At 44.3% G+C, this 22952-nt stretch overlaps 1 long non-coding RNA gene across 2 annotated transcripts in view; it reads left to right on the top strand.

Moving 5' to 3' along the window:
• Positions 1–2735: 2735 nt before the first annotated feature.
• LOC149461684 (uncharacterized) overlaps positions 2736–22952 on the top strand; it is an 81108-nt gene continuing 60891 nt past the window's right edge. The window contains exon 1 of one of the 2 annotated variants that reach the window (XR_016312796.1): positions 2736–2773. This is a non-coding gene — a long non-coding RNA (uncharacterized LOC149461684). Of the gene's footprint in view, positions 2774–9148; positions 9234–22952 lie in introns of those variants that run through there. The other variant, XR_016312795.1, reaches the window with a different exon arrangement.

The following is a 22952-nucleotide window of genomic DNA, read 5'->3' as shown; positions in this document are numbered from 1 at the left end:
AATAGTGCCACATCGTTGGTATCAGTGGGAGGAATAGTGCCACGTCATTGGTGTCAGTGGGAGAAATAGTGAACCATCATTGGTAACAGTGGGAGGAATAGTGCCCCATTATTGATGTCAGTGAGGGGGGGAATAGTGCCCCATCATTGGTGTCAGTGGGGGGGAATAGTGCCCCATCATTGGTGTCATTGGGGGGGAGTAGAGTGCCCCATCATTGGTGTCAGTGGGAGGAGTAATAGTTTGCCATCAGTGGTGTCAGTGGGAGAAATAGTGCCCCATCATTGGTGTCAGTGGGAGAAATAGTGCCCCATCATTGGAATTAGTGACACCAATGATGGGGCACTATTCCTCCCACTGACACCAATGATACTTACCTTGCTGACCCCTGCTCCAGCCTGGGCTCCCTCCCTCCCTCTCCCATCTACAGCCAGCATACATGGCTGCAGCAGAACCATCTGCACAGTACAGACACTTACCGGTCAGCTGTCTTCCTTCTCTGGCCACTTTCTTCTTCACTCGCTCCAGCAGCTCCCTCACTTGATCTTCTTTGATCTTCGAGCTGCCGCTCGGTTCCTGCTCTCTAAGCGCCACACATCGCCTGGTGACTGATAGAGGAGCGGTGTCTCGGTTCCTAAGACCATCGGAAATATGTGTTTTCCGATGGTCTTAGGCGACCCCTGTGAAATAGTCGTTCGACCCCCGAAGGGGTCACGACCCACAGGTTGAAAACCACTGCTCTATAGTGTGTACATGTCTCTATTGAGAGCACAAAGTGTCATTTCTGTCTGCTGCTTTCCTTCCTCTACTATCACTTCTGACAAGTTTTCATGACACCAAGAGAATAATGGTGACAGAGGAGGGACGTCCAACACATTGACATCCTCAGCTCTGTTCCTATGAGTTGTGTAGAAGGGGGGTGTCTCTTTCCTACGATCGGCTCTCAGTACTCTCCTCACTGAGCTCTGCAGAGTGTAATTTTTGCTCTCTGCCCACTTTTTTTCAGGACTCTTACACCCCGGTCACATCAAGGCCGACTTTGAAATTGTGCGACTTACTGTGAAGTCGCAAGATTTCAAAGTCGGGCGACATGCCGATTTCAGGTGCGATTTGCAAGACATCTGACACAGATGTCTATGCTAATCGCACCAAATGTAGTGCATGAACTACTTTAGAAACAAAGTCGGAACCTCACCGATATGAACGTTTTTATTGCGGACAATAGGGTGCAACTTCGCATGCGATTTGAAAGTCTCATGGCATACAAATTCCATGGCAAGTCACACCCAGTGCAACTGGGGTCTTCGGCAAGCTTTATAAATTCAGCATTTTGAATGGATGTAGAGAGGAGAAGACAGCAGGTAAACGGGAACAACTTACGTAGGAGGATTTGTTTCATCTCAGTGTATCACTTCACTGGGTATATGTAAGGTTTTACGACCACTTAAAGGTCCCGGTAACATCAATCCAACTTTAAAATCGTGCGACTTCCAGTGAAGTCACATGATTTCATAGTCTGATGTCAGTCCAACTTGAGGTGCGACTTGCAACACATCTGCCCAGATGTCTATGAAAGTCGCACCCGAAGTAATACATGCACTACTTTAAAAATCGGTGTGGCTCCAACCAAATCCAAATCGCACCGATATCACCACTTTAACTGCGGACAATAGGGTGTGACTTGGAAATTGGAGATTTCAACATCCCAAACTCAGATTGTAAATGCAGTGCTTTTGCCTGCACCGCAGTACCATGGTCCATGCGACCCGGTTGCAGTGCATTTTTAAAAGTAGTGCATGTTCTACTTTTGGTGCTATCCAGTGTGATTTCAGCCCATTCAAATAAATGGGCTAAAAATCTCATCACACAGGAATCACAAAGGAACGTAGTCCGTGCTCCTGTGTTATTCCAGTGTGAAGCGGCATTTAAACTACATGTGAACCCTCATCTTTATAATAACCCATCCTGTAAAAAATAGACATGAAAGATTAAACACTTGTGTATTTATTTAAAAAATATAAATACCTTTTTTTTTTTTTTTTTTTAACACACATAGGTCCTAGTCACACCGATCCGACTTTGAAATTGTGCGACTTCCAGTGAAGTCGCACGATTTCAAAGTCGGATGTCATTTCGACTTGAGGTGTGACTTACAAGACATCTGCCCTGATATCTGTGCAAGTCGCACCAGATGTAGTGAATGCACTACTGTAGAAATCACTGCGGCTCCGACCAAGTCAGAATCGCACCGATATGACGTTTTTCATTGCGGACAATAGGGTGCGACTCACCGTATAATTTGAAACTCGCACGGCATGGCAAATTACATGGAAAGTCGCACCTGGTGTGCCCGGGGTGTAAGTGTTACTTACATTTATCCTCGCAAACTGCAGATGAATAAATCTATCACTGCTGGCCATTGTATATAAAGCAGCCGGGCTGACATTGGTTTATTTTGTCATAGGACAGATGAATCAACTGACAAGAGCTATAAAAATATATTTTTATTATTTCCTGAAATGAGAAAAAAATAAACTGACGACCTTATAAGAACAATCACATAGCAGTGTTTTTCCCGCACATTTTTCTGTTTCTGCACTAAAAGTTGCATATAATAGATTTCCCAGCAGTGGCCGTCCATACATTATACAGAAGGGGGGTCACATGAGCAGCGCCCAGTGCAGTCATACTACAAAAGGGCCGATTCCCACCATGTCTATTGAGCGTCATTTTGTTGCACACCTCCACACATGTATAGCATGAACAGGGCACACAGGTAACAGTTGTTTCTATGTTCACATCACGCCGTGTGTGTTGTTGTGTAGTAAACAGACATGCTGTGAACACGCTCTAGGTACCTGTTCACACATAGTACGGTGACTGCTATTATTATTATTATACAGGATTTATATAGCGGTTTGTTCAGCGCTTTACAATATAACGGGAGACAATACAGCAACAATACAGGTCAATACAAGAGGGATAGGAGGGCCCTGATCCTGGGAGCTTACAATCTAAGAGGGAGGGGCTGGTAGTACAAAAGGTAATAACTGTGGGGGATAAACTGGTAGTAGGAATAGAAGCAGGGGCGGACTGACCATTTGGAGAGTCGAGCACTGCCCTAGGGCCCGGGGTCAGTAGGGGGCCCCATGAGATGCCCCTGGTACCTTTTTCATAGGCTTTTTTGAGTTTGGGCAAGGACACAGGGGCCCCATGATCCCCTATTGCCCGGGGGCCCCATGAGTTGTCAGTCTGCCCCTGAATAGATTCCATATTAGCTGAGGGCAGGATAGGCTTCCCTGAAGAGATAGGTTTTCAGAGATCGCCTAATTGTTCTGTACGGGAAGAACGCCAGTCATGTGGTTGTTTTCTATGTGCCCTGTTCACACTGCAGTGCAGCCTGGAGCCACAGTAAAATGCAGACATGCTGCATTTTTTCGTAGCGCACAGGAAGGCACTGCATGTCACTGTGCAGGAGCTGATCACACTGTGCTGCTTTTTTGGGGACATGCTATGACACGTCACTTTGTGTACTTCACATTAAGTTCACACAAAAAAAAAAGAAGACAAATGAGCTGTGTGATGCGGTAAAATGTGCATCACTCTGCCTTGTACCGCTGGCTGGCTGCAGCCGGAATGGACGGCTGCCCACACACCAAACCCATTCAGTTTACCCTCGGTTCACATCTGTGTGGGTGGTGCCGATGCGGGACCTGCACAAATACCTGCAGCTGCACCACCCACACACAGGAATGCGGGACCCACTGGCGGGTGTCATTAATTCTAATGGTACGCCACCCTCACTGGATATGGCAACCGTACTGGGCACCTCGGTTCCTGGGCGGGCTGCGATTTCCAAAGTAGGTATAGAAATATAGATTTCTTCCCTGCATGTCACAGGAGTCCATTCAAATGTATAGGCTCTCGTGCCCATGCAAATCGCGGCCCGCACGACCACACAGAACTGGGGGTTAGTGTGTGGGCAGTGTGAACAGCCCCTAATTTAACCACTTCAAGTCTGGACACTTTCACCCCCGTCCTGTCCAGGCCAATTTTCAGCTTTCAGCGCTATCAAACTATCACACTTTGAATGACAATTGCGCGGTCATGCAACACTGTACTCAATAATTTTTTTAGCATTTTTTTGAGACAGATAAGACTTTTTTTTGGTGGTATTTATTCACTACTGGGATTTTTATTTTTTTTGCTATATAAATGAAAAAGTTCAAAAATTTTGAAAAAAAGTGCTTTTCTTATAATCTTTTGCAAATAAATAATCTTTCTTCATAAATCTTGGCCAAAATGTATTGTTATCTTTATAGTAAAAAAAAACCCTCAAGTTAGTTTACAACCAAAAATTATAATTTTTCAAAAAACATTTTTACTGTTCCTTCTGCCTGGAAACTGAGAAACGTCCATGGCGTCCAAAAAGCGTCCCTTTAGGTCAAAAGCGGTTTTAGACCGGCTAGAGAACAGCGATAGTAAATCAGAACCATTTGCAGAATTGAGTGATAATGATTCGTGGGGGAAATTCGTCATCAGACACTGAAAACGATTTTGCGACTTTGCTCAGCAATGTGTGAACTTGGCGCTACATTTCAAATTTCAGTGTTTTTGGTTTGCTTATATTATTGAATTAAATGTATTATTATTATATTATTATTATTATTTATGATTATTCCTTTTATTATAATTTATGATTTCGTGTTTCAAACTATATCATACCCGGGATGTTTACTAGACTCTTGTTCGGACAGATTTCAGTGAGTTATTCCTAAGAATTACAGCCTACAATAAAAAAAACGACATATTTCCATGCAAAAAAATGTACCGCTTTGAGCACAGAAATACTGACATAATCAGACCGCTAGGGAGGTTAACTAGTGGATGTGAATAGTTTTTTTTTTTTTTTTTTTAAATATATGTTTAGTGTCACAAAAAAAATCTGTCCTCCTCCTCTCCTCATAGCTGGCCAATCACACTTTTTGTAAGTTGTTAAATAAGTGACACTAAACTCTGAAAAGTGAGAGGAAAAAAATGCTTTCAACTGTGGGCTGTGGGCTTTGCAGTGTGCATAGAGCAGGGCACATGACTGCAACTAACATGCACTGCTGGTTCCATATAATTAAAAGTGAGAAGGAACAGGAGAGGTGTGGGAGCTCATGGAGGACGTTACAAGGAAGCAGGAAAACACAGTAAGAAATTATTTCTTTAATAAATATATTACAGGGCCATTAACCAATGAATGTAAATAGATTTTTTCTGAAAAATAAGGATATTGATTAGTGTCACAAAAAAACAACCAAATCCGGCCTCCTCCACCCCTTATAGCCGGCCAATCCTCTCCTTTTTTGTAAGATGTTAAAGATGTGACACTAAACTCTGGTTTAGAATAATATATCCAATTTACATATGGGTTTGATGGCTATGGGCTTTGCAGTGTGCATAGAGTAGTGCACATGACTGCAACTAACATGCACTGCTTGTTCCAAACAAAGAGAAGTGAGAGGGAACGGAGAGGTGTGGGAGCTCATGGAGGGTGTTACCATGAAGCAGAAAAATACAATAAGAAATGATTTAATGAAAATAGATGACGGGGCCATTAATTAGTGGAGGTGTATGGATTTTCTCTTATTAAAAAAAAATCCGGCCTCTTATAGCCGGCCAATCACACTCCTTTATTGTAGGATGTTAGAGCTACACTATGGTTAAAAAAAAATATATTTTTTTTTCATTTGATCCAACTTCTGGCTTTGCAGTGTGCATAAAGCAGGACACATGACTACAACTGACATGCACTGCTCATTCCATATAATTAAAGTGAGAAAGAACAGGAGAGGTGTGGGAGCTCATGGAGGATGCTACAAGGAAGCAGGAAAACGCAGTAAGATATGATTTCCTTAAAATATAAATTACAGGGCCATTAATTAGCGGATGTGAATGGATTTTTCTGAAAAATAAGGATGATGATTAGTGTCACATTAAAAAAACTCCGGCCTCCTCCACCCCTTAATGCTGGTCAATCCTCTCCATTTTTGTAAGATGTTATAGAAGTGACACTAAACTCTGGTTTCCAATAATCTATCCAATTCACCTCTGGGCTCTGAGCTGTACATAGAGCTGTGTATATGGCCACAACTAACATTCTCTGCTCTTTTCAAAGAAACAGAATTGAGAGGGAAAAGGAGATGTTTGGAATTTACCAGAGGATGTCACAAGATGGCAGAAACACAGAATAATAGAGACAATTTCATGAATAATAGTTTACAATGACAATAACTATAATATGTATCTTATCTATAAAATCTATATCATATTTTTGTATAATTTTTTTGTAACTTTTTTTTCCTAACATGCGCTGTTCATTCCAAGTATTTAAAAGTGAGGAGGAACAAGAGAGGTGTGGGAGCTCATGGAGGATGTTACAAGGAAGCAGGAAAACACAGAAGAAAACGATTTCTTTAAAAAGTAAATCAAAGGGCCATTAGCTAGTGGATGTGAATGGATTTTTCAGAAAAATAAGGATGTTTAGTGTCACCAAAAAACAAAAAACAAAAAAACCCGGCCTCCTCCACCCCTATAGCCGGCCAATCCTCTCCTTTTTTGTAAGATGTTAAGGAGGTGACACTAAACTCTGGTTTAAAATAATATATCCAATTCACGTGCGCTCTGGTCTGTGCGCTATGGGCTCTGGGCTGTGTGCTATGGGCTCTGGGCTGTGTGCTATGGGCTCTGGGCTGTGCGCTATGGGCTATGCACTCTGGGCTGTGCGCTATGGGCTCTGGGCTGTGCGCTATGGGCTCTGGGCTGTGCGCTATGGGCTCTGGGCTGTGCGCTATGGGCTCTGAACTGTGCGCTATGGGCTATGTACTCTGGTCTGTGCGCTATGGGCTGTGCGCTATGAGCTATGCACTCTGGGCTGTGCACTGTGGGCTCTGGGCTGTGCGCTATGGGCTCTGGGCTGTGCGCTATGGGCTCTGGACTGTGCGCTATGGGCTCTGGGCTGTGCGCTATGGGCTCTGGGCTGTGCGCTATGGGCTCTGGACTGTGCGCTATGGGCTCTGGGCTGTGCGCTATGGGCTCTGGACTGTGCGCTATGGGCTCTGGGCTGCACATAGAGCTGTATATATGGCCACAACTAACATTCTCTGCTCTTTCCAAAGGAACAGAAGTGAAGAGGAAAAGGAGATGTTTGGCATTTACCAGAGGATGTTATAGATGGCAGACTATCTTAACAAGCATACTATCTTATCACTATCTTATCTATGTTTTCAAACTTTTTTTTTTTTTTTTTTTTTTGGGTAACAAGAGAAACAATTATAATTTCTAAATGCACACTTTTTTTTTTTTTTTTTTTTAAACTTTTTTTTTTTTTTTTTTTTTTAAAGCCCAACTCTGGGCAAAACATAATAAGCAATCCATCAAGGACCCCACTGGATGTAAATAGAGGGGGAACCCTTGGGACTGCAGTGACCGTGGCTTTGTATAAATAAAAATACATTTTAGATGGATTTTATTTTTTAGCCAGCGATCAATTCGGGGCAGGTGACAGGAATGGGCTTTAAATATAATAAAAGCCATACTCACCTAATGTCACTTACCTCATTGGGCCCTGGGTCTTTTGGCTCCTTGAGGCTTGGTCTCCGCTGCCTTTCTTTTGGGCTCTTTGGACATCAGGGCAATCAGGAGACCTTCAGATACCAGCTGTTTGTATATAGCCCCTTTGCTTGCTCGGGAAGAGCGTGAATGGGTGCTGGTTGAAGGCTCCTGGGATGCAGCGCTGATGGTGATGTCCCTCTTCTTCACCTTGGGGGCCTTTCCATCTTCAGCCCTCTTCCCGGATCTCTTTGGGAACCTCATTGGATAGTGGTAGATGGGAGCCATGGTGAAGGTTGTAGCCATGTCCAGAAGCTGACCCAGGGCCTCAGTCTTCTCTGCCTTTCCTCCCTGCAGATGCGTCACAGCGGCCATAATATCCTCCTCTCTGTCCTTCCCGGTGGAGTGTGAAGAGGCCAAATCCAGAAGGAGACGAGGGTCCACTGTTCCCCAGTTGAAATCCTGATCCATCTTGTAGGTTGTTGACAGGAGAAACGCTGAAATCCAACAGAAATCCTGAAGCAACAGGAGTCTGTGTCTTCTCAGCAGCACAGCCAACCACCAACTGCCATTTTGATGTGAGGTTGTTTACTACATAACTCCCCCCCCCACCCCCCCCCCCCTCCTTTGCCGACCTGATGCCGGCTGATCACACGCTTAGAAATTCACCTGTTAGCCCATTTGTTTACTGGATAAAACCTTATTTTGCCTTAATTACTACCAGAAATCCTGTCCTATAGACACACAACTGGAATGTTAGCCTAAATTTAGACTGGGCGAGTTTAACCCTTTCTCTGCCAGAGCCGGTTTTACAGTTTTTTTTCCCACATATGTTTACAAATTCATTTAAGGCAATTACTAAAAATTACAGAATTCCCCCAAACATGATATATTTTCGTAGCCTCCCTAGCGGTCTGATTATGTCAGTATTTCTGTGCTCAAAGCGGTACATTTTTTTTGCATGGAAATATGTTGTTTTTTATTGTAGGCCTGTAATTTTTAGCAATAACTCACTGAAATCTGTCCGAACAAGAGTCTAGTAAACATCCCGGGTAGGATAAAATTTGAAACACGAAATCATAAATTATAAATTTAATAAATAATCATAAAAAATAATATAATAATAAATTTAATTCAATAATATAATCAAACCAAAAACACTGAAATTTGAAATATAGCGCCAAGTGCGCACATCAGTGAGCAAAGTCGCAGAATCGTTTTCAGTGTCTGATGATGAATTTTCCCCACAAATCATTATCACTCAATTCTGCAAATGGTTCTGATTTACTATCGCTGTTCTCTAGACGGGCTAAAACCGCTTTTGACCTAAAGGGACGCTTTTTAGACGCCATGGACGTTTCTCCGTTTCCAGGCAGAAAGAACAGTAACAATGCAGGCAGGGTGCAGGAAAAGCACTCGGGACAAAATGTATGTGAAATGGTTTGATACAGGAATGTTATACTATGTGATTTTAGTGTATTTAGTGAATGTCACTTTTTGACATTTTTAAATTTCCCGCCGTTCCATCCCCCGTACATCCCGACGTCGCAGGGAACAGAACCCAGAAGATGGATGCCGGCATCGGCCGGAGGAGATGGCCGGGGACACTGCAGGGGGACATCGCGAGAGCGCAGGACAAGGTAAGTGCAGAAGAAATCCCGGAACAACGCTGCAGTGTATTCCTGAGTGTAGCTCGGGGTTACCGCTTGTGGTGCTGAAACTTTACCCCGAACTACACTCAGGAATACCTCCAGGGGGGTTAAAGCAGAGACCCTTGCGAATAAAATATAGATAGTTCCAATTTATGTCACATAATATTTGCGCAGTGGTTTTTCAAGCGCAGATTTTTAGTAAAAAATGACACTAATTCCTCATGCACACGGGACGTTTTTACAGCGTTTTTGGCTTTTGATGTTTTTTTCCACAACTAGTAAACCCCCCAGCATGTTATCCTATGTGTCCATGCACACATAGACTGAAATCAGCGTTTTTTGGCTGCAAAAAAAACCCAGGACTAGTGTGTTTCTACAGGACTTTTTTAGCTGTAATGTAAAAGAATGCGGTAAAACGCCGCAGACTGGCGGTTTTTGGAATTTTTTTTACCAAAAGACGCAGCTAAACGCTAATGCAAAAACACTAAAAAACGTGACTTTACACAGCTAACGTTGCCAGCGTTCTCAAAACGTCCCGTGTGCATGAGGACTACAGTTCATTTTAGGGCACACAAACTCCATATGTTTCCCAAGGCTTTGGTAAAATATAAAAGTTGAAGTTGCGCCAGGTAAATAGATCCCCAACTTGAGAAGATTTAACACTGAGCATGTCCGGACTACAAAGATGAACTTTGCTACCCTGTATTTTTTCCTAGGCGACACAATAAAAGCCCCTCCAGATCATCAGGTTAGAATGAACTATGTATAACAGCCCAAAAATGATTGCTGTCACTGTGGCATGTGCAGCAATACATAAGAGGTGTAGCACAAGCAACGTTGTCATGCATTGGCGCCCCGATCGGTGTGTTTGTGTTGGTGTGTACATAGGTGCTGGGCTGGCCTTTTGGGGGGTTTAACCACTTCCAGTCCGGACACTTTTACCCCCTTCCTGTCCAGGGCAATTTTCAGCTTTCAGCGCTATCACACTTTGAATGACAATTGCGCGGTCATGCAACACTGTACCCACATGACATTTTTAAAATTTTTTGAGACAGATAAAACTTTATTTTGGTGTTATTTATTCACCACTGGAATTTTTATTTTTTTTTTTGCTATATGAATGAAAATGTCCAAAAAGTTTGAAAAAAAGTGTTTTCCTTATAAAATTTTGCAAATAAATACTCTTTCTTAATAAATATTGGCCAAAATGTATTCAGTTATCTTTTTAGTGAAAAAAAATAACCCAAATTAGTTTATAACCAAAAATTATAATTTTTACATTTTTATATTATTATATTATTTGTGGTTTTTTTTAAATATACTGTCACCCTAGCGGGTGTGAAATTGCTTTTCCACCCATAAAGGCCATAAAAGCAATAATTTCTCCTCTCTGGCTGCATTCCTGCAGCCATTGAGAAATACAGTGCGAGCTGTGATTGGTCACAGATTGTCACATGTGAATAATATGAACACCCCCAAAAATAAACAATAACCTCAACGGAAAAGATAAACTACTTTCACCCTTGAAAGTGATATAATCAGCAAAGTGTTCTTTTCATTTCCCCTATGTACCTTTTCTTAACTCAATCTATAAAGGTATCCAAACCTAAATGTGCAATCTTAATAACCCCAAATACACATCTATCAACAACAAACATAAAATAAAATAAAAAAAAATACAATAAAATAAATAAACTTAGTGTCGAAAAAGTGTCCTTTTTCTAATGGAAGGAGTTTCCATTTCCAGTGTGGGTGTCAGAGAATCCTAGCAGACAATCGTGTACTTTACTAAACACTCTCAATATATGAAAGGGATATGGAGATATACCGAAAGGATATGGGTATACGTGTAATGGAAGTTTGAGAAAATTGGAGGTGCAGTTATCTATCATTCCAGAAAGCGGGTTATTACCTCCATAGGGTATTTGTTCATTTGCAGCACCAGTTTGGAGTGGTCACCTTTACACTGGTTGATTTGATTCACATTTTGAGCATTGGTTGCAGTGTGTTGAGTTCACTGTCACATTATATAGATGCACTTGGAATGCGCTTCGAGATATATTGTTGGTGCACATTTAGAGTATATAGATTATAGATAATTTTTTTTTCTTTCTCACTGCTTGACCACTTTGTGTTGGAGTGTGCATGACACATAGTGCACAAATACATTTTTGTAATAAGATAATACACTATTTGCGATTTATATATTTCTTTGAGCTTGTCACATGGTACAAGGTTGTGATCATTCACAGATTTCACAAGTAGTAAGCAATGATGTCAGGAAGTGACATCTTGCTTACTACTGTTCATGTGATCACTGATTGGCCAATCAGTGATCACATGACTGGGACCTCACACAAAGGTCTGGTACAGCGACCGGTTTTCTGCTGTGTCCTCCGGACACAGTGGGTACCTGTTCGCGCTGCTGCGTGCTCCCAGGGAGCGCGCACAGGCTAAAAAGGCAGGCACCATTTTGTGAACGGCAACCCTCTCCTGCACTGCCCCCGTCTGGCCGTTTATATACAGTGACCTTGCTACCACTACTGAGCATGAGTGACCCATCCCCCACTGAAGACCAATGCCACCCACTACCACCACTGATCACCACTGCCCAACCCTGACACTCTACTGAGGACTACTGACCTTGCTACCACTACTGAGCATGAGTGCCTTCCCTGACCGCCCACTGAATGCTAATGCACCCACTACTACCCCTGAATACCAGTTCCCACCCTTCACCCCCCATTGAGGACCAATGCTCTGGCTACCACAATGGTGCCCACGCCTGACCCCCCACTAAAGACCAATGCCCCCCCCCCCACTACCACCCCAGAGTATCACTACCCCCTTTCCTCGTCACTTAGTACCAATCCCCCTCCCCCCCCCCCAAACAAATACCAATTTGTTTCTCCCACTGATGAGACATTTTCCTGCCCTCTGAACACTGACAGCAGCACTGATCACCAACACTGGGGACATTTGTTCTCCCACTGACAAATAGATTTTTTCAAACCATTCACCACAGATGGCGGCCATTTTTTCCTCCTGGTAACTGGAGGCCAAACCGTTTTTCCATCACTGACCACAGACCCAAGATATTTTTCCTCCACAGACCAGCAGTATACTAGACACTATGACATACCCTCCCTGTACTCTATGAGGGGAATTTGGAGGAGCTGTGCATGCAATCAGCTTATAGCTTTCACTTTCAAAGCTTTACTGAACAAGCTGAATGTAGAAGCTGATTGGTTATCAGGCACTGCTGCTCTAGATTCTGTCTGCTCCCATCTTAGTAAATTCCCCCCATATGTTGTATTTTGCATTAAAATATATGTAAACCCTCACCTTGTAAAACAACCTATTCTGATTAAAATAGAAATGTAAAGCAAAATATTTGTGTATAGATATAAAAAACAAAAAACAAAATCTAAGTGATCACATTCCCTCAGTTCTCAGCTGTATAACAAGGTTAGAAAGCTGGGGGAGGAGAAACAGTAGTATACTGATCTTCCCAGTGAATGCCTGCGTGAGGTGGGGAGGATAAGCCTGATCATTGAAGTTCCCTGAACAGCTAGAGAACTGGCCATACTGTGTTCTCCTGCTTAGTGTGGTCAGTTTATAATAGGAAACCAGAGGGGCTGGCAGGAACACCAGGGATTTCACACAAAGGAAGCAATACACACAGAACAGGATACTTTTTCATACAAGTACATGTGTGTCAGGCACATATTAGGAATATAAAATGTTGACATTCTTTACATTGTGATCACTGCTGTACTCTGTATATTGTGGTGTATTTCAGTAATGCTGACCGCTCTGCATTCCATGTCGTGACCAAAGCGTTTATTGTCTCACACGTTGCTGGATGCTAAGTTGTTTCTGACTATTTTTATGAAGGTTTTCTCTAAGGTCGGCTCAGACAAAGTAATAGCTTTCTCTCTATAGTCTCTTTTATTTTTTCAAAATGATTCTTTCGGTTGATTCGTGTCTTGAGTGTTTGTGAAGCTCTCAATTGTGGGACAATAATTGAGAATTTTGTGGGGACAAGCATTGTGCCCGGGGCTTTTTTTCTCATAGAATAGGTGCAGGAAGTCTCCCTTTCTGAGTCACCTCCTGTCTCTGTCCCACACTGTCCCTGCGTTCCACCCCTTACCTACCTATCAGTATCGTCCTCTTTGAGAATACAAAACCAAGTATCAATTTGTATGGAATTTGAAATGTTAACAAGCAAAGCAGTAAAATAAACCCCCTGCAACCAGCAACGATGGACCACCTGCAACAAAATACCCCTCCTCCAGCAACAATAGTCCCCAACAGCATCAACAGATCTCCCCACAGCTAGCATCAATAGATCTTCCAGCAACTAGCAACCATAGACCCCCTCCCTCAACAGTAGATCCTTTCCAGCAATAAATGACCCCACAGCAACATAAGACACCCCTCAGCAACAATAGATCCCCCACTATCAACAGTAGACCTCCTCAGCATCAATATACACCCCCCATACACAAAAATAGATCTCCAACAACAATAGATCCTCCAGCAGCCAGCATCAATGGACCCTGCAGTACACCCCACCACCCCTTGCCATTACGTACTTTCAGTGCTGGTGGTGCCGGAACTACGTTCCCCTGAGTTCTCGCTGAAAAAAAAGCCCTGGTGGTGCCCATCCACACAAGAGCATAGTGTTGCTTGAAGCTCAATGCTGGAAAAAAATTACATAAGTTTCTTTAGAGGCAGAGTTGCAGGTTTTAGCCACAGTAGACTTGGTTTTCCGGGTTGAATGGCAGTTGGCAGGTGGCCATCTGTCACCTCCTGCAAGCCGGCACCAAAATACCACAACAGCATTCATTACATGCAGTCGCAGGGTGGTTGTGGCGTGGCCCAATGGCCCAATTTACTTGAATAAGTCACCTTTGGATTTGGTTCTACTGACCGAACGACAGGAGGTGTCATTTTTTATATACAATCCCATCTGGCTGCAGTTGTAGCTTAAGGTCGGTGAAAGCTGCAGCTCTACTGCCATCGCTTACTGACTTTCCCAGCCGCCTGCCTGAACGAGCCTTAACCACTTCCAGTCCGGCACTTTTACCTCCTTCCTGACCAGGGCAATTTTCAGCTTTTAGCGCTATCACAATTTGAATGACAATTGCGCAGTCATGCAACACTGTACCCAAATGAATTTTTTAACATTATTTTGAGACAGATAAAGCTTTATTTTGATGGTATTTATTCACCGCTGGGATTTGTATTGTTTTTTGCTATGTAAATGAAGAGTCCAAAAATTTTGAAAAAAAGTTTTTTTTATAAAATTTTGCAAATAGAATAAATTTTGGCTAAGATTTATGATGAAATATTATTTGTTATCTTTTTAGTAAAAAAAAAATCCAAATTAGTTTATAACCAAAAATTATAATTTTTAAACATTTTTTTTACATTTTTATTTTATTTTTTAATATTATTTTTTATTTTTACATACTGTCACCCTAGTAGTACAGTGTCACCATGGTGACACTGTACTACTTGTGGGGTATGATGAAGATTTTTTTTTTTTTTTACACTGATTGCTTTTACACCCATATAGGATGTAAAAGCAATCATTTCTCTTTCTCTCTGTCTGCATTCTTGCACTCATTGAGAAGTACTGAGTGAGCTGTGATTTGTCACAGCTTGTCACATGGTACAAGGCTTTTGTGAATGGCCTTGTACCATGTGACCTCTGTGATCATTCACAGATTTCACACGTAGTAAGCAATGATGTCACAAGTGACATCTTGCTTACTACTTTGCATTTGATCACTGGCCAATTAGTGATCACATGATCGGGACCTCATACAGAGGTCCCGTCCGACGATCGATGTTTCACTGTGTCTGGAGGAAACAGCGGGCACCGGATCGCAGTGCTGCACAAGCAGGGTGTGGGGAGGCCGTTTATAAATGGCCACCCGACCCTGCACTGCCACTGTCCGGCCGTTTATATGCAACAGCCGGTCGGGAAGTGGTTAAGACTGTCTGGCCTCCTTGTGCTGGTGGTCAGTGGCACTTTGCCCCCTTGTGCTGGTGGTCAGTGGCTATTTGCCCCCTTGTGCTGGTGGTCATTGGAAATTTGCCCCCTTGTGCTGGTGGTCAGTGGAAGCTCTATTATTGTGTTTTTCTTTTAAGACAAAAGATGTTAATGTATGGGTTGTTCTTTCTAAACGGAAACCTCAGTATTCAGGTTTAATTGCAGTGTTGGCACTTTGCGATAAATAAGTGGGTTTTGGGTTGCAGATTGGGCACTTGGACTCTAAAAGGTTCCCCATCACTGGTATATAAGATTCATATCTGGCAGTGTGTGGTCAGCCAGCTAGCTTGGAGTGGAGTCTCCCTCTAGTGGTGGCCAGAGGTAGTGCAGGCTGAGAAAGGGTATCACGGTCAGTCTTATATGCTCAATGTAAGTCCCCCTCATTCCCTCATTACCCCAAGTCATTGACCACTTTGTTATAATCCCACTAACAGTTGAGCGTGGAATATTTAGTAGCCAGGAAATGTCACGGATGGACTTATTGCACAGGTGACAACCTATCACGGGACCACGCTTGGAGTCACTGAGCTCCTGAGAGCGACCCATTCTTTCACAAATGTTTGTAGAAGCAGTCTGCATGCCTAGGTGATGTGTCCATGGAGGGGATTGGAACACCTGAATACAATGATTTGGAGGGGGGTCCAATACTTTTGGCAATTTAGCACTTTGTCCTTATGAGGCTAAATTGTGTCAGCTAGAGCCAAACAAATGATTTGATGCCAAAACGATGTGACTGCAGCTTAGCCTGTAATATACTTTAGTAGCTTCAAGTGGTTTATTTACTAAAGCTGGAGAGTGCAAAATCAGACTCCCTTCTAATAGATGACAGATATAATAATATGCTTTCAGACAGCATGATCTCACAATCTTCTCCCAGCATCCTATACATCAGGGGTCTCCAAGCCTTCTAAACAAGGGGCCAGTTTACTATCCTTCAGACTTTAGGGGGGGCTGGACTGTGGCTAGTGGGAGTAGAAAATGTCCTGGTGTCAGAGGGAATAAACAATGCCACATCTTCAGAGGGAGGTATAGTGCCTCATCATTTTTGTCAGAGGGAGGAATAAGGTCCCATTGTTGGTGTTAGTGGGAGGAAAAGTGCCCCATCACTGGTGTCAGTGGGAGGAATTGTGCCCAGGGGCGGACTGACAACTCATGGGGCCCCCGGGCAATAGGGGATCATGGGGCCCCTGTGTCCTTGCCCAAACTCAAAAAAGCCTATGAAAAAGGTACCAGGGGCATCTCATGGGGCCCCCTACTGACCCCAGGCCCTCGGGTAGTGCCCGAGTTTCCAAATGATCAGTCCGCCCCTGATCGTGCCCCATCACTGGTGTCAGTGAGAGGAGTAGTGCCCCATCATTGGCGTCAGTGGCAGGAATAGTACCCCATTGTTGGTGTTAGTGTGAGCAAAAGTGTTCCATCACTTCGTTGGTGTCAGTGGCAGGAATTATTCTGCTATTGGTGGTGTCAGTGGGAGGAATAGTGCCCCATCATTGGTGTTAGGGGGAGGAATAGTGCTCCATTATTGGTGTTAGGGGGAGGAATAGTGCTCCATTGTTGGTGTCAGTGGTAAGAATTATACCCCCATTGTTGGTGTCAGAAAAATGAATAGTGCCCCAAGGGCCGGATAAAGACATGCAAAGGGCCACATCCAGCCCCTGGGCTGCAGTTTGGAGACCACTGCTTTACATCATTGTACTGAACATGGAGGGTGGCACGGATGGCATTAAAAACTATCAGGGGTTCTAACCCCTCCCTGCTCTATCCAATACAAGAAAAACATTTGCCTGTAGTTACACTTTACATGTCACAAATGACATTTCATTCTTTACTATGTGGGCGGCAGTGACATGAGGTGGGGTGTCTTCAATGTGTCCCAGCGCTGAACTTGTGCTGATCTGTACAGATGAATGGAAGACACCCCACATGGTATGAATGGGGGAGGGGGGAGAGCGAGGGATGGGCAGAGTTGGGGGGTCACCCAGAAGACGGGTGACGGGGAGCAGAAATGTGAGGGTGCCATGACTTCTGGGTAGGGGACCTGAGATCCGACTAGTCAGAGATGGGGGATCAGTATGGGGGGAGGAATGCTCATACATAGAGGTGCAGCAGGTGCCCATAGAGTAAAACATTTCTCTTCACACCATGGAAATGCTTCCCGGATGCGTTTCTGTGTGCGTGTTTTTGATGCATTTTTAATGCTTTTTTATGTATTCCTGTTCATCCCCCCCCCCCCTCTCTTTTTCTTCAACTTAAAGTGGAGTTCCACTCACCTGTCAAAAAATAAAAGTCAGCAGCTACAAAACCTGCAGCTGCTGACTTTTAAAAAACCGCCACTTAGCTGTCCCTTGGTCCCGTGGTGTGTCCCCCGCAGCCCGTTTCACCAACCATCCTGTATTCCAGGAGGCCGGCATCTTCAGTGTGGGCATCAGGCTGTTATATCTTGCGGCTTCACAGCCGGGTACCCACTGAGCATGTGCGAGTAGTGCTGCGCTTCATGAATGGTCCTGTAGTCTTCTGGGACCTGTCACGTGTCGTAAAAGACTACAGGAGGGAGCGAGGACACCTTCTGTTTTCGATCGACTAGGCGATTGGACCTGAAGTGGGAGCGGGTACCTGTCAAATTCGTGTACCCGCTCCCCAAAGGTGCCAATCCTTAATGGGGAGCGGGGGTGCAGTCCTTAAAGTGGAACTACCCCTTTTGGGTGGAGCTCCACTTTAAATAAGGACACATGCATTCCAGTGCATTTGTGGTGTGTTTTACTGCGTTCCAGTACAGTTCAGTGCAGAAATAAATGCAGCACGTACTTTTTTTTCTATAACTGGAACGCTCTAGAACTGACCACACTGGTGTGAACTATGACATTGGAAACAATGTAACTTACTATCAATGCATTTTTGATGCAGAAACAATTGCGTACTGTCCGTGATACTTTTTTTATTTGCACTAACAAACAATTTTGAGGACAAGCTTTCAGGGACTGCATGTGGTGTGAACTGACCTTTAGAATGACTATTCCTATTGGTACATCCATGGAGGACAACTGTCACCTGAACCAGCATCCCTCCTTCTGTACACACTCAGTGCTGAGCCTCCACTTTGCCCTCACTCTGCCTCAAGCCTAATGCTCCTGCCAGCATTCAAGATGGCACTTCAGGAAACAATACCACGCCCCCTGATCACATGGTACTCGGGCCTCAACAGCAGCCCCCCTGGTCACATAGGGAGGTGCACTTCCTGCTCTTTGCATCCTTTCCGCTATGGAGATTTGCATCACTTCCTGTGCTGGTGACCCTCCCAGTCATATCCTGACATTGGGAATAGAAGTTAGGGGAAATCTCCCCACGGCCAGAAATGCATACCTGGCAGAGAATCTGACTCTCCCACCCTCCATACATTACAATGAGGGGAGATTGGGGTCAGAGACAGCATTACTCCCACCCCCTCCCCCCAACATCTCCCCCCTCCCCCGCTGTATACAGAACATAAAGAGGCCCTGTCACCACCTGATCACATGGCAGGGAAAAGCTCGGACACAGGCAGAATTTTACAGAATTTATTTGCTGTGTTTTTCCTTCCCATATATTCATTTCTCTTCTCTGGGGATGTGACGTTGAACTTGCTGGGAGATGAGTCTTCTTGTGAGCGGATCTCTCCATAGATCTTCTCTCCGGGGGGTTCAGAGCGATCATCACATTGGGGTTGGGTCGAAGGGGAGCCCGCCATCTTGGATGCTCTGTGTATAATGCCATACAGGGAACAGACCGGAGACGAGCTACTAAAATATTGGGGGGGGAGTGGGATGTGAACCGCGGACTCCAGTGCTGCAAGTAGATGTGCGAACCCCTGTGCTGCCCATACTACTCCAGGAGGAGTCACTTCCCTAGCATGGTCCCTCCCCCCTTACACACCAGAGCCCTCTCTTATGAGGCTAAACTTTGTTCTCTGTGCTGGCCCAGCTCCTCCACCCCTTCTGTAAGCTCCTCACATAATCTTTTATATATCTGTGGGGGGAGGAGTGAAGGGGAATACTGCAGAGCAGAGTAGTGGTTTTCAGCTGCTGGGCCCTCCCTAACCCTAGCTACACACTTATGCGGATTTCAGTGCGTTTTCCAGTTTGCAGAAACACACTACAGTCCATTCACCATTCTTTCCTTTTGATTTAGTTCACATCTGTGCATTTTCAGCCGGGGCGTTTTTTGGAAAGGGTCAGAGACGATTTTTCCCGCAGCAGATTGGACTTTGTGTGTGATTGACTTCAACAGACCCGCACAAAAAACACAAGTTTTACGTTTTTTATGTGTTTTGTGGGGTTTTTTTGCTAATAAGAAAGTATGACAGTTCTGTTCATGTAATGCGACTTTGATGCCAATTTACCCCTCTGTGGCACTCAGGTAGAATCAGTCGCATCAAAGTAGCGCAGAAACCTTTATGTGTCACATGTTAGGGTTATGATTAAGGGCCACCTTTACCCCCTTCCAGTCCGGACACTTTCACCCCCTTCCTGTCCAGGCCAATTTCAGCTTTCAGCGCTATCACACTTTGACAATTGCGCAGTCATGCAACACTGTACCCATATGAATTTTTTAGCATTTTTTTGAGACATAAAGCTTTATTTTGGTGGTATTTATTCAGCACTGGGATTTTAATTTTTTTTGCTATGCAAATGAAAAAGTCCAAAAACTTTGAATAAAAGGTTTTTCTTAAGAAATGTTGCAAATAAATAATATTTCATCATAAATCTTGGCCGAAATGTATTCCTTTATCTTTTTATTAAAAAAAAAAACCTAAATTAGTTTATAACCAAAAATGTTAATTTTTAAATATTTTTTTTTACCTTTTTATTTTTTATATTATTATTATTAATTTTTTTTACATACTGTCACCCTGGCAGTACATTGTCACCATGGTGACACTGTACTACTTGTGGATGATGATGAAGATTTTTTTTTTTACACTGATTGCTTTTACACCCATAAAGGCTGTAAAAGCAATCATTTCTCCTCTCTGGCTGCATTCTTGCAGCCATTGAAAACTACTGTGTGAGCTGTGATTGGTCACAGCTTGTCACATGGTACAAGGCTGTTGTGAATAGCTTTGTACCATGTGACCTCTGTAATCATTCACAGATTTCACACGTGGTAAGCAAAGATGACAGAAGTGACATCTTGCTTATTACTCTGCATGTGATCACTGATTGGCCAATGAGTAATCACATGATCGGGACCTCGTACAGAGATCCCGTACAACGATTGAAGTTCTACTGTGTTCAGAGGACACAGCGGGCACCAGATCGCGATACTGCACGCTCCCAGGGAGTGCCCACAAGCATGGGGCGGGGAGGCCGTTTATAAACGGTCACCCGCTCCTGCAGTTCTCCCGTCTGGCCGTTTTTATACATCAGCCAGACGGGAGGTGGTTAACCCCAATATTTACCCCAACCGTAACATGGCTTTGGGCACATAGAGGTTCCTCCACTACTTTGATACCACTTTTATGCCACTTAGGTGCCAGAGAGTGTTAAAGTCGCACTACATGAACAGATCTGTCATACTTTCCTATTTGCTAAAAAGAACAAAAATGCAATCCGCATAAAAATAATCATCGAAAACACATGTTCCAAAATGTGCCAACCGCAACCTGCACAGATGTGAGCCTAGCCTGAAGGCCGCGTCCTCTAAAAGATCTGTCTTAAATATCTATGTTGGATCAGAAGCCAATCAGAATCCTGAGTGCAGTGCGCAGCCACACCCCTCCCATCCCTTGCAGGGGATTGTGTTTATCAGGATTCTCTTAGATCCTCCCCTGCCCCATCACTCACTGGCAGTTATTGTCTCTCATTCAGATGGGCGCCGAGCCGCTGTCATCTGCATCCACCTCTGAGCTGTGTGCAGGCGGCCCATAGAAGTGGATGCAGCAACTGCACAGACACAGGCAGGGGAGGGAGCACAGATCTGAACATAGGCTTGGTCAAAGAATATTAACATACTACTTGAGATGGTCAGAGACAGCGGACATACTACAAGAGACGGTTAAAGACTGCAGACATGCTACTAGAGGGGGGTCAGAGACTGCAGACATACTACAAAAGAAGGTCAGAGACTGCAGACATGCTACAAGAGGGGGTCAGAGACTGCAGACATGCTACAAGAGGGGGTCAGAGACTGCAGACATGCTACAAGAGAAGGTCAGAGACTGCGGACATACTACAAGAGGGGGTCAGAGACTGCAGACATACTACAAGAGGGGTCAGAGACTGCAGGCATGCTACAAGAAGGGGTCAGAGAATGCGGACATACTACAAGAGGGGGTCAGAGACTGCAGACATGCTACAAGAGCTGGTCAGAGACTGCGGACATGCTACAAGAGGGGGTCAGAGACTGCAGACATACTACAAGAGGGGTCAGAGACTGCAGACATGCTACAAGAGAAGGTCAGAGACTGCAGACATGCTACAAGAGCTGGTCAGAGACTGCGGACTTGCTACAAGTGGGGGTCAGAGACTGCAGACGTGCTACAAGAGGGGGTCAGAGACTGCAGGCATGCTACAAGAGGGGGTCAGAGACTGTGGACATGCTACAAGTGGGGGTCAGAGACTGCAGACATGCTACAGGAGGGGGTCAGAGACTGCAGACATGCTACAAGAGGGGGTCAGAGTCAGAGGCTTCAGGTGAGGTTGGGGGGCATTGGCGTTAATTGCCATAACACTCCTTTTGCTGATAATTGGATGCGACTTGTGTGATTTGAACTGTCAAATCGCATGACAGGTTGCATCAATGCGAACGGGGCTAAAGCTGAATCCCAGGTGCACACAGTGTGCGTTCAGATTCCTGCACCCTCCCTGCATATTTTGATATGCTGTCTGTGCAGCTGCTGTGTCTTCATCCATCTCTATAGGCTGCCTGTACACAGCCCAGGGTGAATGCAGCACAATACCAGAGGGGGCCTGCAAGCAGGAGAGGCGTCATTGCCTGTCTGCATACTGCATACCTGGTGATCCCTGTGGAAGCTCTGTAGTAGTCAACGCTACTACAGGGACCCTCGCTGTCTTCAGGATCTGTACGGAGCAGCTGCCCTGCTGCATAGTGAATATAGGGGGTTGGTCACTTAGCATGGGTGCCATTCAGGCAACACCTTTTATTTTTCAATGAATACAAAGCCTTCTCTTACTGGAGGAGCTGAAAATGATATAATTACCTGCCCCGACTTTCTCCACCTCGTCCAATCAGAGAACACTTTGCATTCCTGGAGAGGTTTGGAGTATGCATGCTTACATTGGTCCAAGCTGGACAGTGCAACTGTGCAGAAAAAAAAAATCTGACGTTTTAAAGTGGTTGTACACCTCAAACATGAAATATGAACAAAGCAGATCCCTCTATAGTGTGTACATGTCTCTATTGAGAGCAGAAAGTGTCATTTCTGTCTGCTGCTTTCCTTCCTCTACTATCACTTCTGACAAGTTTTCATGACACCAAGAGAATAATGGTGACAGAGGAGGGACGTCCAACACATTGACAGCCTCAGCTCTGTTCCTATGAGTTGTGTAGAAGGGGGGTGTCTCTTTCCTACGATCGGCTCTCAGTACTCTCCTCACTGAGCTCTGCACAGTGTAATTTTCGCTCTCTGCCCCCTTTTTTCGGAACTC

The sequence above is a fragment of the Staurois parvus genome, unplaced genomic scaffold, assembly GCF_062004578.1.
Source record: "Staurois parvus isolate SC_StPar_1 unplaced genomic scaffold, SC_StPar_1.0 ptg000195l, whole genome shotgun sequence".
NCBI classification, from domain to species: Eukaryota; Metazoa; Chordata; class Amphibia; order Anura; family Ranidae; genus Staurois; species Staurois parvus.
Note: the sequence above shows the minus strand (reverse complement) of the source record. Positions and strands in the feature narration are given on the sequence as shown.